The 20,206-nt window shown below is 35.7% G+C and overlaps 1 protein-coding gene across 1 annotated transcript in view; it reads left to right on the top strand.

Annotated features, from left to right (window-relative positions):
• LOC129921611 (mucin-2-like) overlaps positions 1-20,206 on the top strand; it is a 361,373-nt gene that overhangs the window by 170,850 nt on the left and 170,317 nt on the right. The gene's annotated exons all lie outside the window — the stretch shown is intronic.

The following is a 20,206-nucleotide window of genomic DNA, read 5'->3' as shown; positions in this document are numbered from 1 at the left end:
CCAAACACTATTTCTAGTATTGAAGTAAGCAAAATGCATATTCGGTGGAATCAACAGTGCATTGTCCTGCTATAAATAAGTTTAATTTCAAAACGCTAATGTGCTATTCTTATTTATCCTCATGCGCCTTTCAGCGCATTGGGCGGCAAGCTGTTTCCACAAAAATCTGTCATTGGCAATGTGTGAAGCCTCTTTACACCTGTTCTGAGGACCTTCATGAAAGTGTTGCACCAAGTTGTACTAGGATGTCATCGCAACTCTTATTAAGCGTGATTCATATTGTCAAAGAACATAAGCCGCAAACATCAAAGCGACGCTATATCACAACCATACTAAGGTGTCGACTCCAACTTTGGTATAGGATTTCATTGATTGATACCCGATCTCTATAACTGACTCCTAACCTACTCCTAAAATCTGTCTTAGCCATATTTGTTGAGCCACATTTAGTGTTTCTTCAATTTCGGTAAATGACTATTCACTAAACTTTATTAATGGAGCCCAGCCATTGGTAAAAATGTGTAACCTCTCTTAGCTACACTCTTGGAATTAGGTGATTGTAGTTTGCTTTACATTTTATATCGGAAAGGGAAGTTTTATCGTCAAAATCATTTGTTTTGGGTGGGGGGGGGGGGAGGTAAACTAAAATATCTCTGGAGTTATTGTGTTTTTTTTTAATTCAAAACATTTTTTAGCTACGCTCATAGAATTTGGTGACTGTAGTTTTCTTAGAATAATATTGAAGAAAGAGGTTTTTAACCTCAAAACTCTCTGTACTGGTATTTAAACTCAAAACCGTCGCGAGGGGTTTTACAATTTTAAAAAGCCATCTGGAGGAGCAGGTGAGGTTAAACTAAAATACCCCTATGGCTTGGCTCAAAGATTTTAGTGTGTAATTTGATTTTTTTTAAATCGAAGAGGTATTTTTTAGCATCAAACCCACTAAAGGGGTTTAAACTCAAAACCTTTTTTTTCTACGCTCATAGCTTTTTGAGTGTGTAATTTGCTATTTTTATATATTGAAGAGGTATTTTTTTTAAGCATCAAACACACTGAAGGAGGTGGTTAAACTTAAAACCCACTTTTGCTACCCTTATAGTATTTTGAGAGTTTAATTAGCTTTTTTTTTATATTAAAGAGTTATTTTTTTTAGTATCAAACACACTGAAAGAGGGGGTTCAACTCAAAACCCATTGGGCTACGCTCATAGAATTTGAAACGTGTAATTTACTGTATAATATAATATATAATATAATATTATTATAATTTCGGAGGGGTTTTAAAATCAAAATTTTCCTTAGATGTGCTCTTGGAATTTAGGATTTTTTGTTTTGTTTATTTTGTTCTATAGAAGAGAGGAATCTAACTGCAAATCTCGCCTAAAATTTAAAAAAATCAAAGCAAAAAATCTGTCACTAAATTCCGACCCCAGAAGGGGGGGGGTGTTGAACCCCAAACCCCTCTGGCTACGCTCATGTATACATCACATCATGTATAAATATATATTTTTTAAAATGCATTTATTATTACTTGTCATATTGCCCAAAATTTGATCCTAAAGTATGTTCCCCTTAATTTTATTTATTACTGCAAGACAGCCTAGGCTATGTCAATTACATCAGGTTAAATCTCAATAAATTTATCCGATTATGATACACATTTTAAAATTTAGGTGAAGATAAAGGTATTGCTAACATCATCTAAAATGTTTTTAAATGTTTTGAAAAAAAAGGTTCCTTTAATTAGTTGAAGACACATTGATATGTAGGAGGACGTTTTTTTTTCCTAATCTAAAACTTTTCTCTTTCTTGATTAGTTGTGGTCAAGTAAAGAAAACAAATTTATCGAAATAGAATTAATTACAATTGGGCACTGAAAATGTTTCAGGGTTGAGATTCCGTTTTCACTTTATCAGGCAGATGATGTAAAGTTCATCTGTTTTTTTGTGGCCTACGGTTAAAGAGAGTGTCATGTAGCCAGCACAACTACCAACCGCCTTTACTTTTCCACAACTAATGTCAGGTACCCATTATAGCTGAGTCGACACAGAGGCGCCCAAAGATTCCAAAGTTAAAAATCCCAGTCTTCACAAGGATTCGAACCCGGGATCCCCGGTTCGGAAGCCAAGCGCTTTACCGCTCAGCCATAATTTTTTTTTTAAAAGCTCAATCACTTATTCTTTTTTTTTTTTTTTTTTTTTTTAGGAAACCTCAGCTTTTTAGCTTTTGACTTCAGTTGTCTAGCTTAGTACATCCTAGGAATCCTTGGGCTTTTGCCTCTTTTCTTTGCCTCTTTTTTGGGCGTTGCCTCTTTTTTGGGCTCTTGGCCTCTTTATTGGGCTTCTTTTTTTTTTTTTTTTTTCCAAGAAAACACACAAAACATCATTCTAAATTAATAAATGTACAAGGAAAATTTCATAAAAAAAGACATTTTTATCAAAGTCATATTCCAGGATTTTCAGTATGTTCGCGGAGTAGGCTGCAACGAAGATCCATAAAATGGTGACGGCAAGGGGTCCAGAAAATGATGACAGCAGGGGTCCAAAAAAATGATGACTGCAAAGGTCCAATAAAATGATGACAGCAAAGGTCCAATAAAATGATGACAGCAGAGGTTCAGAAAAGGTGACAGCAAAGGTCCATGAAATGATGACAGCAAATGTCCAGAAATTGATGACATCAAGGGTCCAAAAACATTCACACTAATTTGGAAAGTGTTCCTTAAAATAAGTATTCCCAAAAATTATTTTTTTTTTTAATTATTATTTTTTTTTTTTTTAGTGACTTATGAGTTTTTAAAAATTTATTTTTTTTTCTATTATTTTTGCAACAATTTTTCCCTTAGGAACCTAAGACAAAGGACCTCCATCCTATATCCTTAGGAATTCTCTGGGGTCTGCTAGAGTTACAAAAATGTACATATTATGAAACAATTTGGTTTCTATAAAGTACAGAGCTCAAAGTAAGTATGTGTATGAAGAGCTTACAAAATTATTTCATTTTGGAATATAACTCATTTTAAGATTAATTTCATTATTTATTTTTATTATTATTTATTGTGATAGTGCTTTTGTTTTTTTTTAACAATTTAGTAGTCCATTTGCTCTATTTTCATGAAATCCTGTCCTGTTTGGGTTGTCTTGAAAATTTATTAATTTGGTCAAAGGGATGTAACCAAAAGAAGTTTCCACCTTGCATCTTCCAGTCCTAATTGTCTCTCTTGTTGAAAAAAGAGATTAATAAATAGTTTATAGGTAATTTTAAGTAATTATAATTTTAAAGCAAATAAATGATGTATTAAATACATACACATGCAAATTTTTAATAGTTATTACTTATACAAACACACACACCCATACATTCAAAACTTATTTTCTTCATTGTTTAAACAGACTTTGTGAATTGATAATTTATGATAAAAATGGAACCTTCCAATTCATTGGAAGAAAATAAAGGAATCCTTGAGAAAAAAAAAAAAAGATAAAAAAATTCCTTGATTTAATATATAACATATGTACATACAATGGATCAATATAAAATTACATTTGGGGTTAGCCTTTATAGTGTTTAATTTTAAAATCAACTATATTTCTATATATTTTATCCAAATCATCAGGGTTAAAATTGAAATTATGATACACAGCTTTAAGTCTACTGTTCCATACTAAGTTTCTGTATTCTGATAAAATTATTAAGTTAAAATTATGTATCAACTTGTGTTTAGCTTTAGGCAACTTGTTTAAGAGAATAGATAAATTAATATTCACATAGGTTTCACAATTTCCTTCTAATAAATCTCTTACAGTATTTCTAACATTACTAAATAAAGAACATTCTAAATATAAATGCTTTTCATTGTCACCATTAACAGATTGACAAAATTTACAATACAGGTTTTTTCTTTGAAAATGGGGTCATCCCAAAGATAAGTCTGTAAGATATTTCTTTAGCTTTTGTTGCAATGTGTTTGTTATGAAGGTTAGTAAAAGTGTCTTTAAAATCTGTTATATTTAAATCTTTTCCCCATTTAATCCTAATAGCTAAATTTTCTTGTAACTGTATTTTTAATGTTGTGTATATTTCATTATATTTATTGTGTATTAAAGGTTTATTGCCAGAAAGAGTTCTTGAGATGGATCTATAAAAAGGATGTAAGTTTGTGCCAAAATAGTGTGGAATGTTGTTTTGTATTGGAATTAAATTGCTTAATCTCAAACCATAATAATATATTGTAAAAGGAAAATCATTTGGATTCTTAACTACTTGACCTATGAATTTTAATCTGAGTGCACATATTTTAGTTTTGATGTCTTGTAAATTGATCCCCCCATCCTCTTTGTTTTGAATAATTGTAGTATGTTTGATATTTCTAAGTGTGTTTTTGAAGATGAAACTTCTAATTATGTTATTTAATTGAAATATGTATTTTGTAGGAGGTTTTATAATATTGGCTAAATAGACTATCTTTGGGATGACCAAATTGTTTATAGGATGGCTCTACCAAAAATAGTAGAACCTGTGTGCTTGTACCTGTTAACTAAATTGGATGTCTTAATAATAATATTTTTCCACTGGTCTTCACAGAAGAAAAAGGGATTACTATTGTATTCTATACCACATATTTTGATTTTATTTACAAGTTTAAAAGAATATTTTTCCTTAAATGTCCACCTCCCTACACCCATTATTGAGGATTTATTTATGTTAATTTTAGAACCACTGGCATGGCCAAAAATTGTAAACTTCTTAATTATGTTATTAATATCATTTTCAGAGGAGGGAAAAAATGTTGTGTCATCGGCATAAGCCTTAACTTTAACTACTGGGATGGGTCCCGGGATTTTTGTTCCTTTGATAGATGAATCTGACCTTATAGATTCTAGAAAAGGTTCTAGACAAAGGATGTATAAAAAAGGGGGATAAAGGACAGCCTTGTCTAACAGATCTTTGAATTGGAAAGGATTGGCTTAAAGAATGGTTGATTATTAGTCTACTGCTGGCATTGGTGTAAATTAGTTTAATGCATTTTATTAAAAAAGGGCTGATTTTACATTTTTCTAATATTTTAAAGAGGAAATTATGGCTGACTCTATCAAATGCTTTCTCTTGGTCTACAGATAACAAGGCAACGCTAGAGTTTTTTTCATGACTGTACATGATAAAATCTCGAATGAAATGTGTCATTCCATCAATACTCCTGTCGGGGTGGGTGCAGTATTGGTCTTGTCCTACGAGTTGGGGAGTGAAGGGTTTAAGTCGTTTAAAAATCATTTTTGTCAGTAGTTTATAGTCTGTATTGAGTAGTGAGATGGGCCTGTAGTCACTTGGAGAACTGTTATCTGTTGTTTTTTTGGCTAATAGTGTAATATATGCTTCGTTGAAATTTTTTGGAAGTTGTCCTGTTTTAACAGCGTCACTATACAGTCGCAGTAATAGAGGACGTATTAAAGGAAAAAATGTCTTATAGAATTCAAATGTCCGGTCCGGGAGATTTGTTGTTTTGTGTCGAGTCTAGTGCAGTTTGGAGTTCGTCTAGAGTAAATGGGGTCTCCAAAAGTTCTTCATCGGTCTGCTTCAACTGTTTACAATATTTTAGAAAACATTCTTGAGCCTCCTTGTTTATAGGTTCCAACTGGTAGATATTTTTAAAATGACTTATGAAAACATCTTTAATTTTGTCTTCGTCTTCAACTTTTGAGCCATGTATATCAAGAACACTTGTTATGCATTTACTAGACTGAACATTTTGTTCGATCGACAAGAAAAGTTTGTTTGGGCCTTCTTGACTTAAATAGTTCCTGCATCTAACTTCAGCTCCTTTGTAGATGTAGTAATTTAATTCTTCCAACTTTAATGAGGCTTGAGTTCTATCTATTTCGTCCTCAGCGTGTAATAGTGTGTGCTTCAGTTTCTCTAGTTCTTGTTTTCTACGTGTTTGTACTAGTGTTGATATGACCTGACATTGTTGTTTTATTGAGTTTTTTACTAGTGTCCATGTTGTTGTTAGGTTAAAGTTTGGATTGTTTGTATCTTGTAAGCAAGAATTGAGTGTGTTTGAGATTAATTCTATAAAAAGAGGTATTTCTAGAAGAGAATTATTAAATTTCCAATGACTAGTTTTCCTTGTCTTTTTTTTAATTTTCGTACTTATCGTAACTATTATTGCCTTATGGTCTGAATACTCCAGAGACTCTTCTAGATGAGCTACCTTACTTATATGATACTCAGTTGGTACGTAAATTCTATCTAGTCTGGAAGTTACGGGATGAGCTTTATTCACCGAAGTAGTGTCCTGACTTGTGGGATTCACACTCCTGTATGCATCCTGTAACTTAAATTCACACTCAATGTCGTTCAAGAAATTATTAATAGTAGTGTTCATCTGTGAAGGAAGATTTACCGTTGTTGTGTACTGCTTGTCTAGTGTGGACGTGATGTAATTAAAATCCCCTCCTAAAATCAAACTATCCCCTCTATATGTTTCTGTAATTTTTCACTCAAATATTCAAAAAATTCCCGTTTCTCTGTTCTGGTGCATAGATGTTAGCCAGTGTAATTGATTCATTTCTTGTTTCTACTTTAATGATGACTACTCTCCCTTTATTGTCACTATACTTATGGACTATTTTAAACCTATCTGATACCTGAAAAATGGCTACCTCCCTGCATCTGCTACCATAACTAAAACACCCTTCCTTAAAACCCATGTCTGTTGTGTATGTGTGTGCTTTGTGTTCTGTACCTAAATTTGTCTCTTTTAAAAAAATAAAGTCTGGTTTATACTTTCTTGATAAATATACTACATATTTTTGTTTGTTTGTGAGTCCATGAATGTTTAGAGACAAAACCGTGATGTCCTCCATGATTTTATATTTAAGTGGGTTTGTTTGTAACTAAGATGTATGTGTGTTTTGGAAAAAATTGAAGTGATATTGGATACCTGTAAGAGAAAAAAAGTCCGGTTTGCGTGTTTTAGTTGAGTGAACTGTGTATTTTTGTTTATTTTTCAGAATTCGAATGTTAAATGAAAGAATTGTAATGTCAGCCATGATTGTGTGTTGGTGGGTTTTTGCGTTGTGTGTGTGTGTGTGCCTACTATTTAAAAATGTTTATGTGTTTGGCGGTGTGTCAGGGTCCTCCCCCTCGTCGATTACTAGAGGTGCAGGAGAGTTGGGGATATCTTCCAAATCTTCCACTTCCTCTCCCGTTCTCCCCCTTTCCCTTCTCACCACAGTGATTATTCGATTTCTAAAAAAGAAAAAAAATTCAGCAATAAAAAAAAATAAAGGAAAATAAAGTTTATAAGATTACTATTCGTTTTAAATTAGGTTTAACTTATAATGCATACTAATTAGCTTTTTCTCTTTAAAAAATACTTGCATAACTGACTTTCAAAATTAGATTTTTCGCTTTCAGAAAAAAAAAATAGCCGTTGCATCAGAACTTTAAATGGTCTAAAATATTGAGATGTCCGATTTTCAATATATTTTCTAATTTACGAGATATAAACGGGACGGACGGACTGACGGACAGACGGACACAAATTTCACACAAAACTAAATGCGTCTTTTCCCCTTTTGGGGGCCGCTAATAAGAGAATAATAAAATCACAGAACATGTTCATTAAGATGTTACGGAACTTTTTGTTGGTCAGAACGTAGACAAACATGTTGCAAGAGCTGGAGACGTAGACGAGAATCAACATGATTTCGTCAAACACGACGCTGAAGGTCGTATGATTGAGATACTGATCGACCATTGCACACGTCATGAAGAAGTTGGTTCCGTGAAAGGTCGCAGAGATCAACGCGATAGCCATAAAGTAAGCGTCGTTTTAAGCAAAGGCCTCTTTGTTTTCTTAGGTATCAGCTGACGCTGTAAGTAGGAATTCTTGACCCTAACACCGATAAGGATGCAACCAAAGGTCACAATGAAGACTGTTTCTATGAAGCTTAAAAAATTAAATACGTATCTGTTGAGTTTTATAATCAGCACAGCGTTACGGATGAAGAAATCAGAATTCTTTTTGTAACTAATAAACTTTCCGTTAGTTAGAACTGTATCAATCAAACATCTCTTCAATAAGCAGAAAAAACAGGCCCCATGGTCAACCATAGAACACGACACTAACTACCACAAGAAGAGCTCTTATAGATGTGCAAATATTTCGGGGAAAACACGGCGATAAATGGTCCCACGATTATCTTAAAAAAAACCACAGATGTTACATCAAAAAGAAAATGATTTTGTCCTATGCGTGTTTCTATGTTTATCTAGCTTAGACTTAGACTTACTTAGGTCCTCCAGCGCCTTTCGGCGCATTGGGCGGCAAGCTGTCTTCATAATGATCTGTCACTGGCAATGTCTGAAGCCTCCTCCCACCTGGTGTCCACTGTTCTGAGGTCCTCCATGAAGGTGTGTCGCCAGGTAATACGAGGACGTCCCTGTTTGCGCTTTCCTTGTTTTGGCTTCCATGTTATCGCAACTCTTGGTGTGCGTAATTCATTTTGACGTAGAACATGTCCCGCAAACCTCATGCGACGCTCAGTCACAACCTCACTAAGTGTTCGACTCCCAGTTCGGAATAGGATTTCCTTGTTTGAGATCCGGTCTGTGTAACTGACTCCCAAAATCCGTCTCAGCCATCTTTGTTGAGCCACATTTAGTCTTTTCTCAATTTTGACAGATGACTTCCACGTCTCACATGCATATGTAGCAGTTGGAATGACGATTGTGTTGAGAAGGTGTATTTTTGTCTCGAGTCCAATGGCTTGGCTAGTCCAAATAGGCTGCAGCCTTTGGAAAATGCTCCCTGCCTTTCCTATTCGGCATGCTACATCATGGTAAGCATCTCCATCATTTGTTATGATGCTGCCAAGGTACTTGAACTTGTCCAGCTCTCCAAGCTTTGACTCGCCAAGTCTGACGGGGACACCCTTTGCCTTATATCCCACTCGCATAATTTTAGTCTTATCCAAGTTTATGCGGAGGCCAATTTTGGGTGCCTCTCTGTCTAGGCTCTCCATCATTTCTTGAATGCATTTATTTGTAGCCCGAGTAGTGCAACATCATCAGCAAAGTCCAAGTCCGTCAATCGGAATTGTTCATGCCATTGAATACCAAAGGCAGTCTGGTTCATTGCCCTCCTCATTATGTAGTCGATGGCTAGGAGGAAAATGAAGGGAGATAAGATGCACCCCTGTCTCACACCTGTCTCGATTGTAAAAATCTCTGTTGTTCCCTCTTCTGTTTTAATGAAGCAACTAGACTGACTGTAAAGATGTCGTAGGATCTGGACGAATTTTTCTGGGATACCGTATTCTCTAACTATTTTCCATAGTGATTCTCGGTGGACACTATCAAACGCTTTTTTGAAGTCCACAAAACTGATCGTTAGCAGTTGTTGGTACTCAAGACTTTGTTCTATGATATTTCGTAAAACGAAAATCTGCTCTGTACATGATCTGCCTCTTCGGAAACCTGCTTGTTCTTCTCTGAGCCTTTCATCTACAGACTGTTGAAGCCGTCTCAACAAAACAGTGCTGAAAACTTTGCCTGGGACAGAAAGGAGAGTAATGCCCCTCCAGTTGTTGCAGTCTGCCAAGTTGCCCATTTTTGAAAGCTTTACAATCATTCCCTTTTGCCAGTCCTCTGGGACTTTTGAAGTTCGCCAACAGAGATTTAAGAGATCAGTCATTCTGTTAACAATGCACTGTTCCCCATATTTTAGCATTTCTGCTGATATCATGTCTAGTCCTGGTGCTTTGTTATTCTTTAGCACTGCTATGGCCATGGTAACCTCCTCAGCAGTTATTGGGTCTGTCTTGACCTTGAGATCATTCTCTGGAGAGGGGTCATTGAATATGTAAGTTAGGTCTGGCGACAGTTGGTTAAGGGTCTCTTTAAAGTGCTCTACCCATCTTGCATCCTGTTCTTCTTTCGTTAACAAAGTTTTGCCTTGCTTGTCTTTTATTGGTGCCCCATGTCCACTCTTTGCTCCAGTGAGATCTCGGACAATACGATGGAGTGTTTTTGTGTCATTTCTGCTTGCAGCTGCTTGTGCCTCTTATCCCTTCTGCTCAATCCAGTCCCGTTTATCTTTCCGACAGCTTCTCTTTACTTTCAGATCTGCTTCCCTATAGGCTTCTTCCGCTAGGCTACGATCCTGTGTTTCATTTTTCTGATCTCGCCTACGTTTGGCCTCTTTCCTCTCATCTATCAATTTCCATGTTCTGTCTTGTATCCACCGTTCCTTGTATGAACCTCGCCTCCTTCCGATAACTTCTTCCGCGCACCCAATAGTGGTATCTTTGAAGTTGGCCCACTCTTCTTCAAGGGTCAATATATCTGCAACAGCCTCAAAGCGGTTCGTTAGTTTCAATTGGAACTGTGCTGCAGTATTGCCGTCTTTAAGCTTCTCTACATTAAATGGGCGGGGTCGTGTGGCTCGTTTTGGTTGGCGTTTCAATCCTAGCTTACATTTGCCACTGACAAGGTAGTGGTCTGAGCCGATATCAGCTCCTCTGCGGGTCCGCACGTCTAACAGAGATGACCTCCATCGTTTGGAGATGCAAATGTTGTTTATCTAGCTATACATGTTAAAACAATTACTTAAATTCTGCCAAGTCATTGGTTTTCCTGACTGCTCTAATACCTATAGGAAAGAAAGAGCACCTAAACAAATTTGTCCTTATATATGAAACGAGGAATGTGCTTTTATCTTTGTGTCTTTCTGAGTATTTTGTTAGGTTTTGTTTTTGTATTTGAAGATTATGGTTCAGAGTTTTTTTTATGTATAATTGCTATTTTAAAGTCTTCTATCCTAAGGCTTTCTAATTGTAGTGATTTTACTAAAGATGTTTCTCTAGTTAAATGTGAATATTCGTTTGTTATGGTTCAAAACGGAGAAGATTATTCTATTAATTGCATAACCAAGGTTAAAAAACATTTTCGTTTTGTGTTTTTTTTTGATTTATAGAAATTTCTTTTAATAAACTTTAATTATTTGTTTGATTTTTTGATAGTTTCATCAATATAATTATTCCTTGACAGCTTTACTTTTGTAAAATATCAATATGGTGTTTTTATGTCAGTTTTTCATTTATTATAACACCTAGGTATTTTGTGTTTTTAGTCTGTGTTATTGGTTTACCATAAATAAGATAAGTGGAATCGATTTGTTTTAATTGTTATGTTACTTTTAATAACTGACATTTTACTGGGAGGAAAGACATGCTACAATTTGATTCTATTGTTCTATCTATCATGCATTCGTCTGAACTAATGAAATGCTGTAAATTGTTTATGTACATTAAATTTAGTAGTCGACGTAAGACTGTTACTTGAGGTACGCCATTTATTATTACAATTGCTTTCTCTCTATCAGATAATCTTAAATCCACTAATGCAATAGTCCGTTAATGCCAACATATTTAAATTTTGTAAGCAATTTATTGCGGTTTACTTTGTAAAAAACTTTGGAAAAATATAATAAGATAGCATCTATTTGCTAAGTTATCTAAACCTTTTGAAACAAGATTACAAAGAGAGTTTGTGTTACACAAACTCAGAGGCGGCCCCCGTCGAAGTCGAATCCCTGTCGGATCTGCATATTCGCAAATAATATTCAAGAGGTGATTTAATTTTGATGGTCAAAAGTAGGCCTAATAATGTTTCAAAGATTCAATTACCGTAAATTTAAATTTAAATTAAATAAAAAATAGTAGATTAGTTTTAGTATATTATAACATTGCAATATTGATCAAAACGTTTGGAAATGAAAATCTACACTTTTTTTTACACTTTAAGTTTAGAAATTGAAATTCTACATCTTAATCTAGTCTATTTTAGTCTAAACTAGATCTAGAAATTCTAGATCTAAAATCTAGATCTAGTTTAAAAAATCTAGATTAGATCTAAATCAAGATATCATTCCTTTTTTAAATGCGAGTCACATAACAAGGCTTAAAAACATTACTATACCGAGTTCTTTTTTCATTTTATTTGAAGAATTAATTCCATATAACGTCAGAGGGAAAAAAAAACACTACGTCACAAGGCCTAGCTAGACTAAAAATCCCCTTCATCAATACGAGCTATTTATCGAGTGTTCATAGACATTGGTGCACCGAGTGCGTTCTTTTAGCATTTCATTTAAGGAATTCATTCCATATGATGTAAAAGGAAAAAAAACACTACGTCACACGGCTTAGTTAGACTAAAATATTTTTTCATCAATACGAGCAATTTTTTTAGGGTTAACAGACATTGGTGCACAGAGTGCGTTCTTTTAGCATTACCTTTAAAGAGTCCATTCATATGACGTCGTGGAAAAAAAAATCCATTACCTCACAATAGGGTAGTAGTACCGGTACCTTAAAAAAAATGTCTTTATTTACACGAGATATTTAAAGAGGGTTTATAGACATTGGTGCACTGAGTTCTAATAGAATTTATTTAAAGAGGATCAAAGCCGCATTGTTTTTGCGTTTTGTCTGTCAGTCGGTCTGTCCGTCATCTTGATATAAAAAAAACAAACAACTAAGTTATTAAAAATTGATTAACCTTTATTTTACTTTTCAAAACATCGCAATAATTTTTAGGTATGAACACAATTGAAAAGTTTATATAATGTATTGTTCCGGATTTTTGTATAAATAGTAAAAGAAAAAGAGAATTTCAGATGAATGAAATACCGTTAATTAAATTTTTTGGATGGTCTCGTATAAAAATTAGATGTACTACAGCCATGTGGAGAGATTTTCATACCTTACTTTGATGTTTGGATTCTTTTTTCCTTAAAAATCGGAACATAATATTAAAGATAATTAGATTTTTTAATGTTTTAGGTAGAAAATTAAATGTTCTGTACGAGAGAAGTGAGTTAAAATATTTTTTCATAAAAATCCGTAAAAACATTATTTCGTAAATGAGAAGATTATTTGTTTATTAATGAGAAGAGGGAGTTCAAACAATTATTTGGCGTTAGTAGATTTTTAAATAAATTCGGAAATTTCTGGCGACGATTTGTAAGAAACAAAATCCGGAACATTCTTTATCGATTACAAAACTTCGATGTTATGTTTCAGCAAGAAAATTACGTCTAAAAAGTAATTTTCAGTAATCAATTTTAGTAAATTACTTTTTTTAAAGCCCTGAACAACCTATTGTCGATATTTTTAAAATTTGTTTAAAGATGAAAATACGGAACAATTTGATATTGATAACCAAATTATAGTGACGCATTGTCAAATAATATAAGTGTAATATTAGTAAATTATGCGATTTCAAACAATCTTTAGGCATAATTCATGTTTTATAAAACAATATCCGGAACATTTTTACACTTAGTGAAATATAAGTCAGTATAGAGATTTTGATTTAGCATTAATATGCTAATTACATTAAAAAGTGAACAACATATTATTGATAATGTGTTTTTGCAACGATTAAGCATGGAAATTGAATGTAATATAAGTTAGAAGAGCAAACAAACATTTATTGGCGTTGATTTTTTTTCCACAAAAAAATCCGGAACAATCAATTTTAGATACTTAAAACTATTGAGATGTTATGGGAGGAACATGAAAGGGTAAATCAGATTTTCAATAGCTTTTAGAGTTCTAGTTTTTTAAATCTAATCGTGACGGACAGACCGACCAACAGACAAAACGCACAAAAAATAAGCTTCTTTTATTCGGATGGGGGCACTAAACAAAAAATAAATACAATCTGATTTTTTTTTTAAAGTTTAAGGAATTGGTTTAGCTCCTGATCATGTTGCGACGTTACGCTACTGCACGAAAATCGCTGCATAAAAAGTCCATTTAAAAAAAAGTGCGTGATATTTACATACAAAATGCATTATTAGCCTTTATAAACAAACAGAAATGTTTTCTTTTAATTTTAGCAGCTAGTTGACCAGAAAAAATGTCTTTAATTATTATTTATATTCGTTGTAAACATTTCCTGTACATTTTAAAAATATATTTGACTTAGTGATACTGAAAATACACAAAAATTGTCCATCTTTGTTATACATATTGTAACATTGCCTCCCTTACATTTACGTAATTGTTTTAGAATTGGTGTATTTTTATGAAAAAATCGCTTGCATAATTAATTTTATAAATTAAACGGTTTGCTTTTAGAAAACCAAAAGTAGCCGTTGCACCTAAACTTTTCAAGCCGGATTTAATGATGAAATAATATTTTTCATATCTCTTCTAGTTTTCGAGCTCTGAGTGTGACAGACGGACAGACGGATAGACGGACAGACGGACAGACGGACATTTTCACAAACCTAATAGCTGCTTTCCTTCACTTAGTTGGCCATACAAGAGTCGTTTACGGATGCGGTGGTCTTCCATTCTGTAGACGTGACATGCCCATTGCAGCTGGGACTGCATCAGGATTGTGTGGCTGCTTTGCAGACACGCTCTTTGAAGGACTTCAGTATCTGGTATTTTGTCTTGCCATTTGACTATTAGTATTTTTCTCAGACATGTCATGTGGAAGTGGTTTAGTTTATTTGCATGTTTACTGTACACTGTCCATATTTCTGAGGCATAGAGCAATGTATGGAGGATGACGACTCTATAGACCCCTAGCTTATTTTTTTTCTGTTTAAGTGTTTTTTTCAACATGGAGCTTCAACCAGGGCCATATAAACTTTGTAGATCTAAATATTTTTTTGATGAGGAAGTATAATAATTCAGATGACAGTGATTTTGTTTCATCTAATGGTGATATTGATAAATCTAAATATATAGATCTAGTAAATTAATGTATAGATCTAGACCTAGGGCTAGGTCTAGTAATGATGAAGTTTATCACCTAATAAAGCAACTCCACCACCAGCTAATGTTCAATGTAGATCTAGAACTAGTTTAGCTGTCTCTACATTATCTAGTTCTAAATCAGATAGAGATAGATCTCTAGATCTATCATCTAGGTACTGAAACAGAACAATTTCAGATTTGTTCCACCAAGAAATTTGGGTATCAACCTAGACTTAGTCAGCACAGCATCTAATGAGCTGGAATGTTGTTGTTTTTTCATTGACAATGACATTGTTGATAGTGCTATGACTTTGCCATGCGCACCGCCATCCAACATAGTGCAGAAAGAAGGTGCGCACTATCAGTGACCAGACAAGTCGGATGTTGACATAAGAGACTAACGATTTCCGCCCAAGGAGAGAGCCAATATGGAGATGCTGTGCTCAAGGCAGATGCCCTTTGTGTTTGTCATGTCTCTATGTAAATAAACGTCTATGTCCTCGTTGAGTTGCCTCACTTAAGTTATTACAATTGGTTGTCAGAAGTGGGATTATAGGCAACTCAACGAGAGGAGGTAGGATTTACAATGGCAGCTTTGAAACGATTAGACCAACTCTCAGTTAGAGAGCTTAGGAAGGAACTTCGTAACCGATATGAGATAATTGGTGGTACCAAGGAGGTGCTTACAGCTCGTCTCCGGCAAGCCTTGATAGATGAAGACGAAGATCCAGATACCTACTTATTTGAAATTGAACCGGAGATTTATGAGCTTATTGGCAAGATAAATGAAGCAATGTGTGAACAAATTAACAGTTTGGGGAACAAGGTAGATAAAATGGTGTCTCGAATGAAAGAAGGGGTAGACTCGTTTGTAAAGGAGCAGTTGCCTGTAGACTCGTTGGTCAAGAAGTTGCGTGGTCAAGACTGTGGTTGCACAAACAGTGGTGACGGAGACGCTGGGGATTTGAGCGCCGTCTGTGTCTGTGTTGTGGGCAAGTCTTGTGGTTGTGACTCTCAAGACGAGAAACGTGATGGCGATTGCTGTGATGATCTCAACGGGATGTACCGAGTCGAACGGAAGGAGACAAATGAAGTATTTGTTCCTGTTGTACCTGTTACCAGTACCTTAACTGAAGTCTGTTATGTGACTGAAGCGTTTGTTCCTGTTGTACCTGTTACCAATACCTCAATGAGCCGGACAGATCAAGACAACGTTGGGTCTGCGTTCGAGCCTGTTGCTGTGGACTTTAAAGACATCTGCCTATCTGCCGGTGCTCATGAGGGAAATTCGAAGCTTGACACCAGACGTTTAGCATGAACTGTACGTGCGGCGCATCACACATAGAATTTAGATGCCAAGAAAACCACCAACAGAGCATATGTACTTCTACCATCATCATCGACATTGGCATAGATGAATGTCAATCAAACCACTCTAAATCTGAGCTGTCAAGAGGAAGACATTTTCCACTTGAACCTGAAGAGACCTATCTTCTGGACGTAAGTCTGTTGTCTGAGGATGACTGCGGTGCATTGGACTTTGCTTGCAACGTGGCTGCAGGCGAACCTGAAGCTCCCTTGAGAGGCGTCTGTCGGGAAGGTCTGCTGAGACAGCGTGTCCGATCAACGGCTGTGCTGAAGAAAACAGTGATCGACCCTATCTCTTTGTGTGGCAAACGGCCACGTCATTATCGCAACAACAGCCTGGTAAACTGGAGAAAGAGAAAGCGGCACTGGAAGAAAACAATGCGGATGGCCTCGTGGGGAACACGCTCCCTGCCGCCTGTGGCTCCCACTGATCGACCTCCACCTGAACTGTCAAACCTCAGCTGCAGTGTTTCTTTTCGGGACGAAAAGTGCTAAGACGGGGGCAATGCTATGACTTTGCCATGCGCACCGCCATCCAACATAGTGCAGAAAGAAGGTGCGCACTATCAGTGACCAGACAAGTCGGATGTTGACATAAGAGACTAACGATTTACGCCCAAGTAGAGAGCCAATATGGAGATGTTGTACTAAAGGCAGACGTTACTAAGTGTTTGTGATGTCCTCGTGTAAATAAACATCTATGTCTCGTTGAGTTGCCTCCCTTCAGTTATTACAATAGTCTTGTCAGCAAAATAAATAGCTATGCTGACCATAGGATTAAATTGAACACCCCTGCTAGAATAAGATCCATTTCCAGAGAAGGGAGACCTATAACTATAAAGAAAGACAGAGTATGTAAACACTGTAGGTTAGGGAGAACGGTTTATGTTTGCGCTCGATGGGAGTCGAACCCACACATTCATATTGACTGCTTCAATGAATATCACAACTAGAAGGAATATTTATATACTAAGTACATGAAGAACTTTAGAAGAAAATACTATAAATATATATATGCTGTACAGTTGGACTAGTTTTAGGGTAAAAGTTTTTTGTTCCAAGAGTGTTGCTTTTTATGGGCTTTTTCGTTAAAGTAGTGACATTGGATTATTAGTTCCAGTTTATTATTTTTTGCGTCTATTGCTGTTTCTTCTATGGTGTTCTGTAAACAAATGGATTCTTCTTCTTCTTCTTCTTCTAACCAGCTTTATTGCTGCTAAGCTGTGAGCTCTTTTGCAGAATGTGCCAAGAAAAAAAAGTGTGCTGTTTTCTTCAGTTGTTCAGCTCTGCCGTACAGGGTGTTGGTTATGTTGGGCTGTAGTGGAAGTAGGTTCTGCCTAAGGTGGATTAGGGAGGGGCATTCAAAGATCATATGGTTTACGGTTTCAAAGGGGTGGGCGCAGTGTCTGCAAAGGGGTAGTTGTGTGGAGTTTATTTTGTTCAGGTGGTAATTTAATAGTGGTGTGTGTCCTGTTCTTAGTTGGAAGATTGTAGATTGTTCTTTGCGGGGGAGGAAGTTAATACTGTCCAGTTTGTTAGGCGTAATCATTTTTCTGTACAATACTCTGCCTGTGTTTCCTGATGCCCATTGGTTGAGCCACTCCTCTTTGTGATTGTTGACTAACATTGACCTTAGGGTGAGGTAGTTAATAGGTCTATCTGGTTGTTCCATAGATGAACCTGCCTTTGATAGCTTATATGCCTTTTCATTTCCCATGATGCCAATGTGTCCAGGGATCCACTGTAGTGTAATATTAATATTTAATTTTGATATCATCTGGTGGATTATCACAATGAATGTTGTCAACTCTCTTGGGCTGTTTGAGGTGCTGCTGTTAAATGCTAGCAGAGTAGATTGGGAGTCTGTAAAGACAACAATATCTGATGGTGGTTGCACTCCTTCATATAATTTGTTTTCCACTCTCTGGAGTGCTATGGTCATTGCCTCAATTTCGGCTTGGAAGTTTGAGCAGTAATCACCACAGGGTGCGCTTATCTCAAAGTGTTTATTTTTACGGAAGACCAGGAAGGCACAAAGACCAGCATTGATGGTAGCTTTAAAAGCCGATCCGTCTGTATAAATATGGATAGCTGTTTTTTTGATAGCTTTAGATTGTTAAAAGCGTGCCTACTTTGAGCTCCAGTGGATTTGATTCTTTTGTTAAGGTTTTATTTAGTAAATGTGTTTTGATGGTTGGTTGTTTGTAGTTTAGTCCGGGTGTAATGTTTGAAAACCTGTTATTGGGTTGGTGGTGTTTTAGGGCTAGTTCGTCTGTAAGTTGGATCAGAGTCCTTTGCTTTTTTTGGTTGTTTTCCCTATTTCTCAGTGTTAGTAATTTATTTGGATGATCGTCCTCAAACCTTGTGTCTCTCAATAGCTTCTAATGCTGCTCTGTTGCTCCTTAACTTAAGAGGTTCAATATTGGAGTCTATTTCACAGGCTGCTGTGGGAGTAGTTCTCATACCTCCACTAATTAGCCGCAAGGCTTGGTTTTGGATTGTATCTAATGATGACTGATATGTTTTGTTGTACTTCTACTTGTATGGAGAGACAGTTATCCATTACAGATCTGACATATCCAGTGTATAACTGTCTTAAGGTTTTCTTTTCAGCTCCCCAGGATGTTCCTGCTTGTTTTTTTATTATGTTTAATCTTTGTGATGCCTTTTCTTTTAAATCTGCAATAAAGTGTTTTAGAGACAGTCTTTGGTCTAGTTTTACACCAAGATATGTTGGATTTTCTTTTTTATTTATTGGCTGAGAGTCTATTTTAGGATGTAGTTTCTTTTTGCTGTTTTGTTGCTGTGGCTAAAGATTGAATAAACTGACTTTTCTTTGTTTATTTCCATTTTCCATAATTTTGAATATGTGGAGATAGTTCTGAGGGCTCTATTTAGTTTGGATATAGTCAGCACTGAATATTTTTCTGTAGTCCAAATTAAAAGTTCGTCTGCATAAAGTTCCTTATTGACCGAAATGAGGTCCGGGAGGTCATTCATGAAGATTAGAAAGAGAGTGCAGCTAAGGGCTGAACCTTTTGGTAGTCCTTCTTCCAAACTTTTTTTTACCAGAGATGGCACCTTCGAATCGGGTTTGGATGGTTCTGTTTTTTAAGAATGCCCTGATCCAGCTGTACATTTTTCCATGGATGCCCATTTTTTTTCCTCTTCAAAAATAGACCTTTTCTCCACACTCTATCATAGGCTTGCTGCAAATATATAAATACTGCTGTAGTATGCTTGTTTTCACGAAACCCTTCTACTGTAACCTGGATAAAACGAAAGAGGTGGTCTTCTGTTCTACTTGCTTTCCTGAAGCCAGCTTGTGCATTGTGGAGTGAGCAAGTACTTTCTAGCCACCAATAAAGTCGGTTATTGATCATTTTTTCTGCCATTTTGCTAATGTTGGATGTTTGAGATATTGGTCTATAACTTTTTTGGGTCTCCAGGTGTTTTATTTTTCTTTAAAATGAGTATTATGTTTGCGGTTCTCCATTCCTTTGGTATGTCTCCAGTTTTCCATGTATGGTTGATAAAAATAAGTATACAGTTTTGGGCTTTTGGTCCTAGTCCCCGGATCAATGCATTTGTTATTTTATCGGGTGCAGGGGATTTTCTTGACTTGAGGCTTTTTAGGGCAGTATTGAGCTCATGTAGAGTGAAGGGAGTGTCAAAGATCTGACAGTTGACTGTTGGAGCTTTTTCTTCTTTCTTTAAGATATTACTGAAGGCCTGGTCCAGTTGTTTTCTTGGCTTTGACTTGTTAATGCTGGCAAAATATTTATTGAAGGTTTCAGCCTTTTTAAGGTTTTTTGTTATTATGTCGTCAGTGCCTTTTATAGCTTGGGGGTTTGTTATTTGTTTCTTTCCTGCTAGCCGGTGCAGAAGGGTCCAGGCCTTTCGACCATCCTTGTTTAGATCTAGTTGTTCGCATGTTGTGGTCCACTTTTTATTTTTTTCTGTTTTAATTTTGTATCTTATAAGCCCTGTCAATTTGTTGTACGTTGTCTTTTTCTCTCTATTAGGGTTTTTTTCTATAGTCTTCCTGGCCATGTTTGT

Source organism: Biomphalaria glabrata, chromosome 11 (assembly GCF_947242115.1).
Source record: "Biomphalaria glabrata chromosome 11, xgBioGlab47.1, whole genome shotgun sequence".
Lineage (NCBI taxonomy): Eukaryota > Metazoa > Mollusca > Gastropoda > Planorbidae > Biomphalaria > Biomphalaria glabrata.
The sequence above is the reverse complement of the archived record's forward strand: the minus strand, read 5'-3'. Positions and strand labels throughout refer to the sequence as shown.